The 12,946-nt window shown below is 47.3% G+C and overlaps 1 protein-coding gene across 18 annotated transcripts in view; it reads left to right on the top strand.

Moving 5' to 3' along the window:
- LOC310833951 (semaphorin-4A-like) overlaps positions 1–12,946 on the top strand; it is a 76,258-nt gene that overhangs the window by 26,460 nt on the left and 36,852 nt on the right. For 9 of the 18 annotated variants that reach the window (XM_083717166.1, XM_083717159.1, XM_083717149.1 and 6 more), the window contains one exon: positions 700–793. The exons of 7 other annotated variants lie outside the window; for them this stretch is intronic. The gene's annotated coding sequence lies outside the window, so the exon portion shown is untranslated. Of the gene's footprint in view, positions 1–699; positions 794–2,035; positions 2,374–12,003; positions 12,131–12,946 lie in introns of those variants that run through there. 2 more of the 18 variants (XM_083717157.1, XM_083717158.1) reach the window with 2 other exon arrangements.

Raw genomic sequence — 12,946 nt, forward strand, 5'->3', positions numbered from 1 at the left:
TTGATGGGAGTGTTTGTTTTGTGGGTGGGTTGCCTGCTTTATTGGGCTCTGTGTTACTTGCTTTGGAGGGTGTGTTGTTGTTTTTTTAACCTAGGCTGACCCACACTTACCTTTTGCCTCTGTTTTCATGCACAGGGCCACACTTTAAAGCTCCGTATATAATTGCGCTTTGTTTTGCTCCAGAGCTTTCCTAACAAAAAACTGTTCTTTAGTGCTCAATCAGACCAAACAGCAATTCAGGTTTTCCACATGTAGCTGTTTGCTCCGATTCAGCTTTAAAGAGCAAGTTTTTGCAGGAAAATCTCAGGAGCGAAAAAGAAAAAGGGAGCTCAGACACAGAGCTTTAAGACTTGAACTGAGTCTGGAAAGAGCAGAGCAAAAGGTAAGTGTGAAAAAGCCCCTAGTTTTGTTGTGTGGATGTGTCTGAACATCACCACTTATTTGTCTGTGAAATGGGTATTTTGTGGTGCCCGTGCCTGTTTCTTAGATTTCCAAATGTACCCCCAAGCCCCACAAAAGAGGTGAAGACCCCCTGACTCTTTGGGCCTCCATTCATTGATATAACAGCCTTTTACTGGAATCCTTTTGTAAGCTGTATTTTGAATTAATATGTTCTACAATATGTGGGAGAATGGGGGGGGGGGGAGAGAGACTCACACAGCTAAAGCTTTGAAAACAACCTGTCCTTCTGTTTTTCAGAGAGAATTCTGGAACTGAGTCGTTGCTCTTCTTGTGTGTCCTTGATCTTACTGTGCCTAGAGACGCAGCTGTCAAATGAACAGGGGTTTATGAGGTAATTAACGGTGATGGGGTGGAGAGAAACAGATCCTTAGTTGTGACGCTATTGTCTTCTCATTTTGAAATAAGAATAGTTATAATAATACAGCCAAACTTCCCCCCTCCCTGGTGAGGCTGTCATGTGAAGATGGATCATGCATGGTTCGTTTATTTATCTGATTGGTTTCTTTTTATAGAAAATAAACACACACACACAAACCATTTCTGCTAGTTCTAGTTACCTTGGCTTGCCAACTTTTGTCCTTGCCTCTGCTCCTGTGCTGTTTGAAACAGCTTGACACACTCGCAGAAATTAAACAGGTGCAGCTTTTCCTCGTATAGCTTCCTCTCTCCATGCCAGGGAAAACTTTTGCCTGCTGAATTTGTGCGTGCAGCAGGCAGAGGAGCAGGACGAACAAAGCAGTGCGAAAAAAGTTGACTACCTGAATGCCAGGCCAAACAGGAAGGTGTGAGAACAGTTCTGAATGGCTTTCCTTTCTGAAGGACCCTCTAGGGAAAGGGAGTTCCATGCTTATGGGACAACCGCTGGAAATCCTCCAAGAACTGGGAATCTGCTGGATGTGGGGCGTGTTCATGTGACCACCTTTGAGTGCACTGAAGCTGTCTCTCCCCCTGGTGCATTTCACAGCTCTCCCTTCTACAACCTGTTCACATCAGCACAGCTTCATGAATGTCAGAATCATTCCTTTGGGGCTCACCTTAGCAGGTGAAGTCTTCGCCCCCCCCCCCCTGCACAGGTGTTCCCACTTTGGCTGGAGACCAAATAGGAATGGCTTAAGGACTCCAACCACTCTGAAGGTGGTTTGATAAACAATGCGTCAAACGGTATTATGGTATTTTAGAACAAAGCACAGGATACATATGAATTTTGCGAGCACAGAACAGAAACCCAGCCCTGGGAGTACAGTGAATACACAGCAAACAGGAATGTGAAAACAGCTTTGGTCTGCAACCTGCCCCCTGGCACTGACCCACCCGAGTGCTTCAGGAAGGCCTTCACAGGAACTTTCTTAGTCCAAAAGCAGCTCAATATCCCCCTCCTTGAGTGGTGTGCGAAGCAACTTGTGGGAGGCGGGCACCGCCTTTGCTGCCAAAGGAAAGGCCCCTGGATGTGTTGAGACTCGCTGCCTGTGTTGCTCCACCAAGAAGAGAGTACAAGAGGATGGGGTGGACTTTCTGGTTTCCTGACTCACAGCGAGTGACAGCAGCAGCCTGCTCTCTCTGGGGAGAGCATTCTGGGCACTTTCCAGTCGGAACGGGGTTCCAGCAAAGTCACAACTCTGGAGGAGGAGGAAGAGGAGGAAGAAGAGAGCCGTTTATTTGCAAGAATAAACTGGAGTTTCCTTGAGCCAGGAAGCCAGGTCTTCAGCTGGGAGAGCTGCCTGGGGAGATTGTGGCTGAGGGGGAACTTTGCCTGCCTCGGTCCAAGAGGCTACTGCAGAACTGGTTTGGCCCAGAAGCCATCATTGCTCCAGCCAGTCAGCCAAGGCCTCCATCGCCAAAGGGTGGATTCATTTGCTATTCCACAGAAGGATGCCCACAAATGCAGCCTGGCCTCCACACCCTCCCGGAAAGGTAACAGATGCCCCCTTCTCTTCCTCAGTCTTTGCTGGGTATGCACGTTTGACGTTTGTGTTTGGTGGCGCTGTCAGGGCAGGACTTATGGCAGAGGTCCAAGGCCCCACTCAGCAAGAGGGCCGGCCTGCCACACTTCAAGGTGTGCTGCCATCTAAACAAGAGCATGCTTTTAAATCCTGAGTCTGAAATGACCCCGGTGCGCCGCTGTCCATGTTGCCAAGTCACAGGGTTTGAGTTCTAGGTGGCTTTTGGTCTGGCATGGGAGGAAGACTGGGCTTCATGGTAATGGTCTCTCTTTCCTGAGCCAGCTGTGGGATTTGTGGGAGGGGGCGGCAGCCAGTGCACCCTCCTCAAGGGAGCCATTTTCACCTACAAAGTGCAGGCAGGCATGTGATCTGGAGGGTTCCTGAACCTTGCAATGCTGAGGTAGAAGTCTATCAATGGCCACGTTGGCTCTGCTCTGCTTCCACAGTCGGAGGCAGTAATGCTTCTGAATGCCAGTTGCAGGAAACTGTGGGTGGGAGAAAGTGCTCTTGTTTGCGGGTCCTCCTTGGGGGTTTCCCATTGGAGATCTGATTGGCCACTGATTGGACAGGATGCTGGGCTAGATAGACCACTGACCTGATCCTGCAGGCACTTCTTATGCTCTTATGATAATGGAGGGTGGGAGGGCTGTCCTCTTCCCAGTCCTAGCAAACATCAGGTATCCCCCTTCATTGTGGCATTTTTTTGTCCACCAGGGGCCTTCCAGATGTTGTGGACTGCAGCTTCCATCAGCCTCAGGGGTCAGAGGTGATGACAAATGGTCATTTCCAGAGGATAATGCTGGGGGATTTTGTTCAGCCTTATGGTGCCTTCAGTGTGGAGTTCCTCAGTGTTCAAACCTATTGCCCATGCTGTTTAACTGCATCTACATGAAACCACTGAGTGGGGTCATCTGGAGTTTTGGAGTACATTGTCAGCAATATGCTGGTGACACATAGTTCTACTTCTCCTTTTCTTCTACAGCTGTGGCCATGGATGTGGTGGACCATTGTTTTGCCTTGGTCATGAACTGGATGAGAGTCAATAAACTGAAGCTTAATCCAGATATGACTGAAGCACTGTCAGTGGGTGGTTCCCTAGACCAGATGGGTGGGAGACGGCCTGCTCTTGATGAGGTTACACTTCCTCTGAAAGAGCAGGTATGTAGCTTGGGGATGGATGTGGATCCATTGCTGTTGCTTGAGGCTCAAATGGTCTTGAGGGCACGGAGTGCCTTCCATCAGCTTCAGCTGGAGGCCCAGCTACGCCCCATCTGTTGTCTACATTACGACAATGTGTAATGCTGTGTACATTGGGCTGCCTCTGAAAATGGTTCGCAAACTTCAGACAGTGCAGAATTTGGCGGCCAGGTTGCTCACCAGTGCAAAACGGTTTGAGAATATAATGCCATTCCTAGCCCAACTGCACTGGCTGCCAAATAGTTTCTGGGCCCAATTCAAAGTGCTGGTCTTGACCTATAAAGCCTTAAATGGCTCAGGACCGCAGTACCCAAAGGACTGCCTCTCCCCATACAAACTGGACCCTGAGATCAGCATCCGAGGCCCTTCTTTGTGTGCCTCCTCCACAAGAGGTCTGGAGGGCGGCAACACAAGAAGGGGCCTTTTCTGTGGTGGCTCCCCGTTGGTGGAATGCCCTCACCAGGGAGACTCGCCTGACGAAAGATATGCCACTACATATCTTTCGGTGCCTGTCGAAAGCATCTCTCTTCATCCAGACCTATGGCTGATTAAAACATCTTTGGCCTTTTAAATGTTTTTGAAGGGGCTGTTACTGTTTTTCTTTCTGGGGGTGTTATTATTTTATGTATTTTGTGTTGTTATCCTGTAAATTACCCTGTGATCTTTGGATGAAGGTCAGTGTATAAATTTAATAAATGAGAAAAATAAGAAAAATCCATCTATATGGGTTCTTTCCCTTTCTGGCTTTCTGTATAAAGTTAAGGGTGCAGTGGGGATTCTAGGCCATGTTAATAGCATACATCTATAGTACTATGATGCTGCTTTAAACAGTAATGGCTTATTTCCCCCCCCCAAAAAAATAATTCTGGGTATGGAGAGTTGTCAGGAGGCCCCCTATTCTTCTCCCTGAACTACAATCCCCGGAGTTCCCTATGAAAGGGGATTCACTGCTAAACCACTCTGGAAAATGTAGCTCTGTGAGGAGAACAGAGGTCTCCTAACAACTCTCAGCGCTCTTCATGAACTACAGTTCCCATCATCCTTTGAGAGGAGACCCTGACTGTTCAAAGTCGTATATAAGTGCTTTAAATGTATGATGTGAATGTGGCCCTAGTATTTTGGTAGCCATTAGTACAGAGCCATAGGGTAAAATTTATTCTAGGTTGGCGTAGAATACAGACGTGACTTCATCTAGAAACCTCATTTCCCCCTTCTCCTACTTCTGCTTGGGCTCTGTAAACTCCCTACCCACGCTCCCACTGTGGGCATGCCACTTCTCAGAAGCGTCACACTATTTGCCCGTCTGTTCAGTAATTTTGTTATTACTAAGCAGATGGCCCCAAAATATGGTGAATCTGGCTACCCTTTGCGTATGCTCCCAGTTATGTCAGTACATATACTCTAGATTTGGCCAATTCAGTTGTAGAGTTTGTCATAATGTTGTGCATAAGCCCCCTGCCCCTGCTGGGGGAAAAAGCTGTATAATTGTGGCTGTTTAGAACTGCTTTTTCTTTAGGGTTGTTTTCTGAGTACATTGGCAATTATGCTGTGTACTGCTTCTCTGGTATCCTTTGAATGCTGTGTTTTTTACAGCTGCTGTTCATGAACTTTGAGCACAGAAAAAGTTGGAATCACAAGACAAGATAGTTTTGGGCTTGGCAGAAGCAGCTGGGAGAGTCAATGACCTCCCAAACTTTTCCCCTCTGGATTTAACACTTAATTTAATGCCCAAGGAAAATATAAAACAAGGGTTGTTTTATAACCACAAAGTCCAGGCATCAGAGTGTATGGGAACAAGTAGGAGGAGAGGGAAATAAGATGGAGAGAGAGGAAAAACTAGGCTGCCAATTTTAATAACTGGTTCAGGGATGAGTAGGTCCTTTGCTCTTCAGCAAAGGAAATGTGCCAAATGTAGCATGTTTCCTTTCTTCCAAATAAGCCACAGTTATTCCCATTTTGGGGGACGCAGGTGGCGCTGTGGGTTAAAACCTCAGCGCCTAGGACTTGCCGATCGAAAGGTCGGTGGTTCGAATCCCTGCAGCGGGGTGTGCTCCCGCTGCTCGGTCCCAGCGCCTGCCAACCTAGCAGTTCGAAAGCACCTCCGGGTGCAAGTAGATAAATAGGGACCGTTTACCAGCGGGAAGGTAAACGGCGTTTCCGTGTGCGGCTCTGGCTCGCCAGATGCAGCTTTGTCACGCTGGCCATGTGACCCGGAAGTGTCTCCGGACAGCGCTGGCCCCTGGCCTCTTGAGTGAGATGGGCGCACAACCCCAGAGTCTGTCAAGACTGGCCCTTACGGGCAGGGGTACCTTTACCTTTACCTTTATTCCCATTTTGTGAAAGTGTCAGAGAGGATCATTTGGCCAGGACTGTACAGGGCAGTCTTTGTCAACCTGGTGCTCTCTAGATGTTTTGGATTGCAACCCCCCGTCCAAAACAACTGAGGGCACCAGGTTGGCAAAGGCTGATAGAAGTCCTTGACAGATTTGCAGCACCAGCAAAAGGAACCGAAATTTTTTCCAGGGCTAAATATCTGCCTCAAGGTTTAAAGTTTGAAAGCAGGGAGAGAAAGGATGAGTGTGAGAAAATGCATGTAGTATTTTCACATACCTGAGCTTCACATTTGCTTTTGGGCTTCTCTGACTGTATTTATGTAGACATTCAACTGTAGTTAATGCAGCAAAAGGGTCTATATAACAAGAATAAGTGTTTTGTCCAAGCTCCAGGGGATGGCCAGGAAATTCATGGCTTTTCTGCCCTCTGGATGTTGTGAACTACATCTTCCACCAGCCTGGTTGCCATGTGGGGATGATTTAATACATGTACATTATCGTTACATTTAAAGCATTTATATCTTGCATTCGTGCCTTGATATGAGCCACCAACAACAGACAGATACTGAACCTGACCCACACTGACATTGGCTGTAGCTTCAAAAACTTGTGCTTGAGCCTTGCCCCCCCCCCCCATTCCTTTCTCCTCATGTGCCATGCCTTTTTAGATTGTGAGCCTGCAGGCCGCGACCCTCTTGGAAGTGATTTTTGTAAGCTGCTCTTGAGAGCCTTTGTGGCTAAGGGACGTGGCATAAATGCTGTGAATCAATAACACCTGGATGAACGGTCTTAATTGTTATAAGGAGGGAGGCAGCCCTCTCTCTCCCTGCAATCCCGGGTTCAGACACGGGCCCCAGCCTAATTCTGCTGACCCAGCTCAAGTTCTCCATTCATACGACAAGTGAATGTTAAGCAGAAGTGGAGTTTGGTGCCTTGTGGGTGAAAATGTCCCCTGGTGATGATGGCGAGAGCTCTGGTGTGTTTGTGTTTCTGCGGTGCCTTGACTAGAAAGAGCCTCAGCAGGAGGGCTGCTCTTACTGAAAGAGAAGTGGATGGGCATGGAGAAAGCACCAGAAGGAGGGAGTGATGGAAGCGTGGCTGAGGGGACACGTGGGGAGCCAGTCTGTTCCCTGGGAAGAACAGCGGAACTGGGCAGGAGAAGAAAAGAGGTACCCAGAGCAGAAGGAAGCCCATCCATGTGCTGTTTCAATTCTGGGGGAAGAATGACAAGTGCTAGAAGAAGAGATGCGGGAACTCACCATGAACGCCTCCCTTGTTCTTTTATCCTGGCAATGGTGTCCACCTGAAAGGTGCCAGTACTGAGTTCCAATGAGTTCCAGCTGGGGGGGGGGGGGAAGCCCTGAGAAGGATATATATTTTTGTTGGCTGTGATATGATAAATGCATTGCTTGTCTGCAGTGCGTAAGTGCAGCCCACTCTCTTCTCCCTACAGAGATTTAGGAGTGGTTCAAAAACCTGCCAGATTTGTTTGACCAAGCCGAAAGAGCTGGAGCTTGCAACAGAGGACCAACAGGGCTGGGCTGGCTTCAGCCTCTCGCCTCCTCAAGAGATGGGAACATCAGTTTAGGTTTATCTCCCCATTTCCCGTTTTTCCAGTCTTAAGATGTAAAGGACACACTCTGCATCAGTTGAATTTCTTTTTTTAAAAAAATTGATTAAAATTTGTCAGGTTTGCACCATGCATTCCTCCTAATATGCACGTTTTTAACGGGAACGTTTAGGGGACTTGCCTAGCCCCCCACGTCCACTGGCTGCACACTGCTGGTGTCAGCACACTAAAGTCCTGATTCCTACATCATATGGAAGGTACCTCCTGATGAAATGCTTTCTGTGGGAGGCTTTATCTTGTGGAGCATAATGATCTATTGCCTCTCTATGGAATGAGGTGATCTTTTAGGTATTGCGGCCCTGAGCGGAATAAGACGGCACCACAGCTTGAACTTGCTGCAAAAGCAAATCGAATCACGAAGCCCTCAAAACAAATTACCAAAAATTATTCAAATCAAAATTTTCCAAGCATAAATAATTCACTATGCTAATTTCTTTTAAGCATTTCCCCCTGTCTCTTCCTGGCTTTGGATGTGGCAAAGTCATGAATCATGTCGGCGTAATTCAAAGATCTAACAAATTCAATCTCTGCAGCACTCAGAAGGGGATAAAGCAGCGAGGTGCGCTTGAGACATGGTGGATCAGAAGCCTTTCTTTTTTTAAAAAAAAATTCCTTTTAAAAAAGGAACATTCTCCACTATAGTGATGGATCATTCATCTCAAATACAGACGCAATGCAGTTTCAACATTTGGGGGAGTAATTTTCCATCACAGCTGAAAGCCCTAAATCCAAACACATCTGCTTTCATCGCCTTTTCTCTCAATATCCGAGAACGATGTGAATTTGACAATGGCTGAAATGCTTTCATTAAAATCTCCTGGAAGGTTGTCTGGGTATTTCATGCACAGATGTTCAGTCTGCACATATGGGGTGAAAATTTTGTCAGGACATGGTAACCTTTGTCAATATTGGCCTAAGCCTTCCCCTGATGTTCTAGAGCTCTCTTCAGTTCATTGGGGATTGAAGAATGTTTTGTGACTGAGATCTCACCCACACTTCCGCTTGTCCTGTGTCTAGAAAGCACGGATCCGGGGAGTTTTCGGGTTGCCCTGCCACTTTCCCTGGGAAAACCCAGTTGAGGTTTGCTCTGATTCAGCGGTAAAGATTGGGCTTTCCCAGGGAAAGCAGTGGGACAAGCAGAAGTCTGAATGAGCCTTCAATTTGTGGGCGGCAGCATCGTCACATGTCTTCTGCGGTGTGTGGCTGATTTATTCTTTTGGTTTGTGCTTCTTCAGCCCCCAGTCTTGTCATCAGAACTGCCCCACTATTTCCTAAGGAACATTTTCTAGACTCCCCAGTAGGTTTACAGCAGTGAAAGCTCAGCTTGAGCACTTTGGAAGCCTAGGTGGCTTCTGCTGAATGGATCAAGTATGTCACACAAAATACCAGCCTCCAAAGTGTCCATTCTGTCCCTTTAGGATCCTTGCAACTGCCTTTTGAGATTCACCATCCTTGTTTCTCCCTAGTGCTTTGAGATTGTTGTGGTGTACATAGCTTTGCTGTTCTCCCTGAGCAGAGGTGTACCTGGCTTTGATGAAACAGGCCCCCACCAGGGGCACAAAAATCACCTACTGTATCCGACTATGATGTTTATGATGCATATTTGTGGGGCAATCAAACATGATGGAAGCTTCTCATCTCTCTTGCACAGCGGCACATAGGCGTGCATTTTTTTTTACCCTTCCTCCTCATCTCGCCCTCATGCATGCAGGATGCTTAGAGCACTTGGATTTTATAAAAAGTACCGTATTTTTCGCCCTATAGGATGCACTTTTCCCCCTCCAAAAATGAAGGGGAAATCTGTGTGCATCCTATGGGGCGAATACAGGCTTTCGCTGAAGCTTGGAGAGCAAGAGGGGTCGGTGCGCACCGATCCCTCTCGCTCTCCAGGCTTCAGGAAGCTATCAGCAAGCCTGGGGAGCCCGCGGGAGTTCCTGCAGGGCTCCCTACACTGCGGATAGCAGCCTGCCACCCAGCGCGCGGGACGCCCTGAAGCAGAGCGCCCCTCGTGCCGGGCAGATACCCGCAGCCTGGGGAGCCCTGCGGGAGTTCCCGCAGGGCTCCCTAGGCTGCGGATAGCAGCCTGCTGCACGGAGCGTGGGGCACGCTGAAGCAGAGCGCCCCGCGTTTCGGGCAGACATCGGCCAGCCCCACAAGCTCGGGGGACAGCGGGGAGGCACAGCGCCGCCATACCGCTGTTCCCCGATCTGGTTTGGTTTCCCCAACCTGGTTTGGGGGGGGAAATAAAGGGGGGAAATTTCCTTTATTTCCCCCCCAAAAAACTAGGTGCGTCCTATGGGACGGAGCGTCCTATGGGACGAAAAATACGGTAGTAATTTCTACTTTGGCTATTGCGGTAAAGTGATTTTTGGGGGTGGGGTGGGGACACCTTGTCAAAGGTGCAAGGACCCAAGTGACTGGTTCATGGAGAGAAATACTTGTATCTTTCTTGAACAAATATACACACACACCCAAATAAAATTGCTTCCATGCACCAGTTCACAGCACACTAGCCAGCAATGGTATGTGTAGGAACCAAAGCATCCCTGAATAGGTACTACCAGCCTTGGCCATAGCTTTGGCTACAATGGAGACTGATGCCTTTTCTGTTTTTTGAGCCGTCAGAGGGAAGTTTCTCCCCTGTATGGCAACTGATGCTTCTGAAGGTCACAAAATGTTCAACTTGTCTGTTCTGTAGCACATAACACAATATGACAGTCAGCTGGTCTTCATGTGACATATCTGGCACTGATTTAACAGACACTGAAAAAGACCTCTCAGCCTTTACTCTTATTAACAATGGCTATTAGATTCTTCTTTGCTGGCAGTGCAGTGCGGTTAATTCCTTTGGAATGGTATCTGACAGACTGTTCCGCAGTTGGCTTGCTCCCTGATGTGAAGCATAGGGACACGGGAAGCTAACTGCCTTATACTGACTGGCAGCAGCTTGCTAGGGCTTAAGGGAAGGGCTTCTCCTAACCTTACCTGAAGACGCCCTGAGTTATTGTATGAGATTCCCCCCGACAAAAAAGTCATAGCACAGAATGTTACAGAACTCCAATGGCGTGCTTTGTAAGTAAATAAGTTAACACAAAAACAAAGTAAGTCAAATCATAGGAAGGCGACCAAAAACCATTTTTAACACTTAAAAAAAAATCATTTGGCAACTACTAACGATAATCAATGAAATTGTTCCTGTGAAAATTACTTCAGAGTATAGTAGTCTGCAAGAAAATAGGACAACATAAAATTACAGTATTTCTTCTAAAAAAACTTCAAATTTGGTTTTTTGCAGGAGGTAAATATTTTATTGGCGATGTTGTATAAAGGGCAACCAGCTTTCCCATGATTTGCTTCTATAATCATTCGAGATTCTTGCTCTTAGATAAGATGTTATTTTTCTCCTTATAGTCAAATCCCAAACGTTATTAAGCCAGGAGAGGGCCTTCTCTGTGGGAGCCCGTAATCGTGGAACTTCCTCCCCACAGAGAAGTGTGTCTGGCCCCTTCATTATAAAGCTTCCAGCAAATGCCAAAGACTTATCTCTTTACCCTGGCTTTTGACACTTGAGAGAAGTCTGAAGGGTAACTACATTCCAATCCACATATATTAATCTGAGAGGTACAAATTAGATTACTTTGCTTTGAAATGTGAACCGCATGCAATTCCGATCTGCAGAAGGTCCCAGGGTCAGACCCCAATGGCGTCTTTAGGTAGGGCTGGGAGAGTTCATACCTTCCAACATTCCTCAGATGAAAATAGGAATATTTCTTTCTCTTCCCCTCCCAAATTTCCTATCTGAAGAAGGGTGAGTGCCACCGTTACTACACCACCGAGACATACATAGCACACGCACCCACCTACCCACTGTCTTTGAACCCCTTAATCCCGATTTTATTTTATTATTTGATAGATTTGCAAAAAGAAGAACACACACCAATAAATGAATTTTAGAAAGGGACAGGATTAGACACGGACACACAAAGAATTAAGAAGAAGATGATGATGAAGAAGAAGGGGCATGACTTGTTATATCAACATGCTCATGTATAACAGATGCATAAAAAGGGGTCTAGGAATGGAAAGGTGTGGCAACCTTGCCATGCAAAAAAAGGGTTCCGTACGAAATTTGAAAACAGAAAATGAAACGACGATGCGCTCCTAATACATCACTGTCACTTTTTGGAACTAGACTTGGGTAATTCTGGAGCTCCAAAATATGGAAGGAAATGCAAATGAGGGGTGTGTCGGAAGCAGCCCCAGCAGGGCTTCCATAGCTCTTCCTTGCACAACTGCTGGCTTCCCCTACCGCCTGCTTTCAAGTCATATGAAGGCTGCTGAGGCTCAGCAAAGAAGAAGCAGCTGACCCTTGCAGGCGGGCTCTGGCGATGCCAGGAAATGAGGATGACTCGGCTCTGGCTGGACCTTATCACCAGCCTGTCCTGCCTCTGTCAGCCACTTGTCACCTGCCGGCTTCTGAGGTTGATCTCTGTAACACCCAGAGCAGCAGCAGCAGCAGGAGGAGGGACAGGCAGTTGACTCAGCACTTCAAGGGCCAGGCCTGAAAGGTATTATGGGATGGGAGAAAGATGCTAATTTGGATCTGACTTGCAACATCGGTACTACTACTACTGACATCATTTGCATCTCTGTCTGTGTGTTTACCCCTTTCTTAAATAATTAAAGCACATAAGCAACATTGTAGCAACCATTGCCCTAATATTTTGCTTAGGTTTTAGAGTTCTTAGCAGGTGCACTCCCCCATCTAGCTTGGAATCCCGGCCCCACTGCTAGGGGACCTTTTGCCCTGTGGTCCCAATCCAGGCCAGGGCTCCTGCACCCGTGGTTTACTCTAGAACCCATTCATGCAATTACTCAGTGCAGGAAAGGTGTCTTGTCAAGAGCTTAGCCCTTACTGTGTTTGCAACTTGAGCTGTTGTAGGCTTAATTCCACTTTGTCAGATTGTGCATTTGATTATAGTCTAGCCGGCGGCACACAACATGTGGGGTAGAGGCTAGCGTGTTGGGAATAGGACTGGAGGGAGGCAAAGGCTCAGCTTGGTATCATCTCCAAGGGAAAAGCTCCAAGCAGTTGAGGACAAGAGTGGACTTAAGGCAGGGGCATGCGGCTGCTAGTAGGCACAGTGGCCAAATATAATGGGCTGCAGGGCCATTGCTCATCTGCATAAAATTACTTGTCTGTAATTAAGGTAATTTGAGGACAGGTTTGATAAACGTGGCAGGTGCCAATGCCAGAGTTGCCAGACAGGTTGCTCTTATGCTACAGTATTGTTTTCATTATCCAACAGGGCGTTGTAATCTTGCAACACAAGGCAAATTCCTTGGGATGCTTTGGGATTACTTCTGGGCCTTCCAGGGGCAAT

This window comes from Podarcis gaigeae (genome assembly GCF_964106915.1).
Source record: "Podarcis gaigeae genome assembly, chromosome: 16".
NCBI lineage: Eukaryota > Metazoa > Chordata > Lepidosauria > Squamata > Lacertidae > Podarcis > Podarcis gaigeae.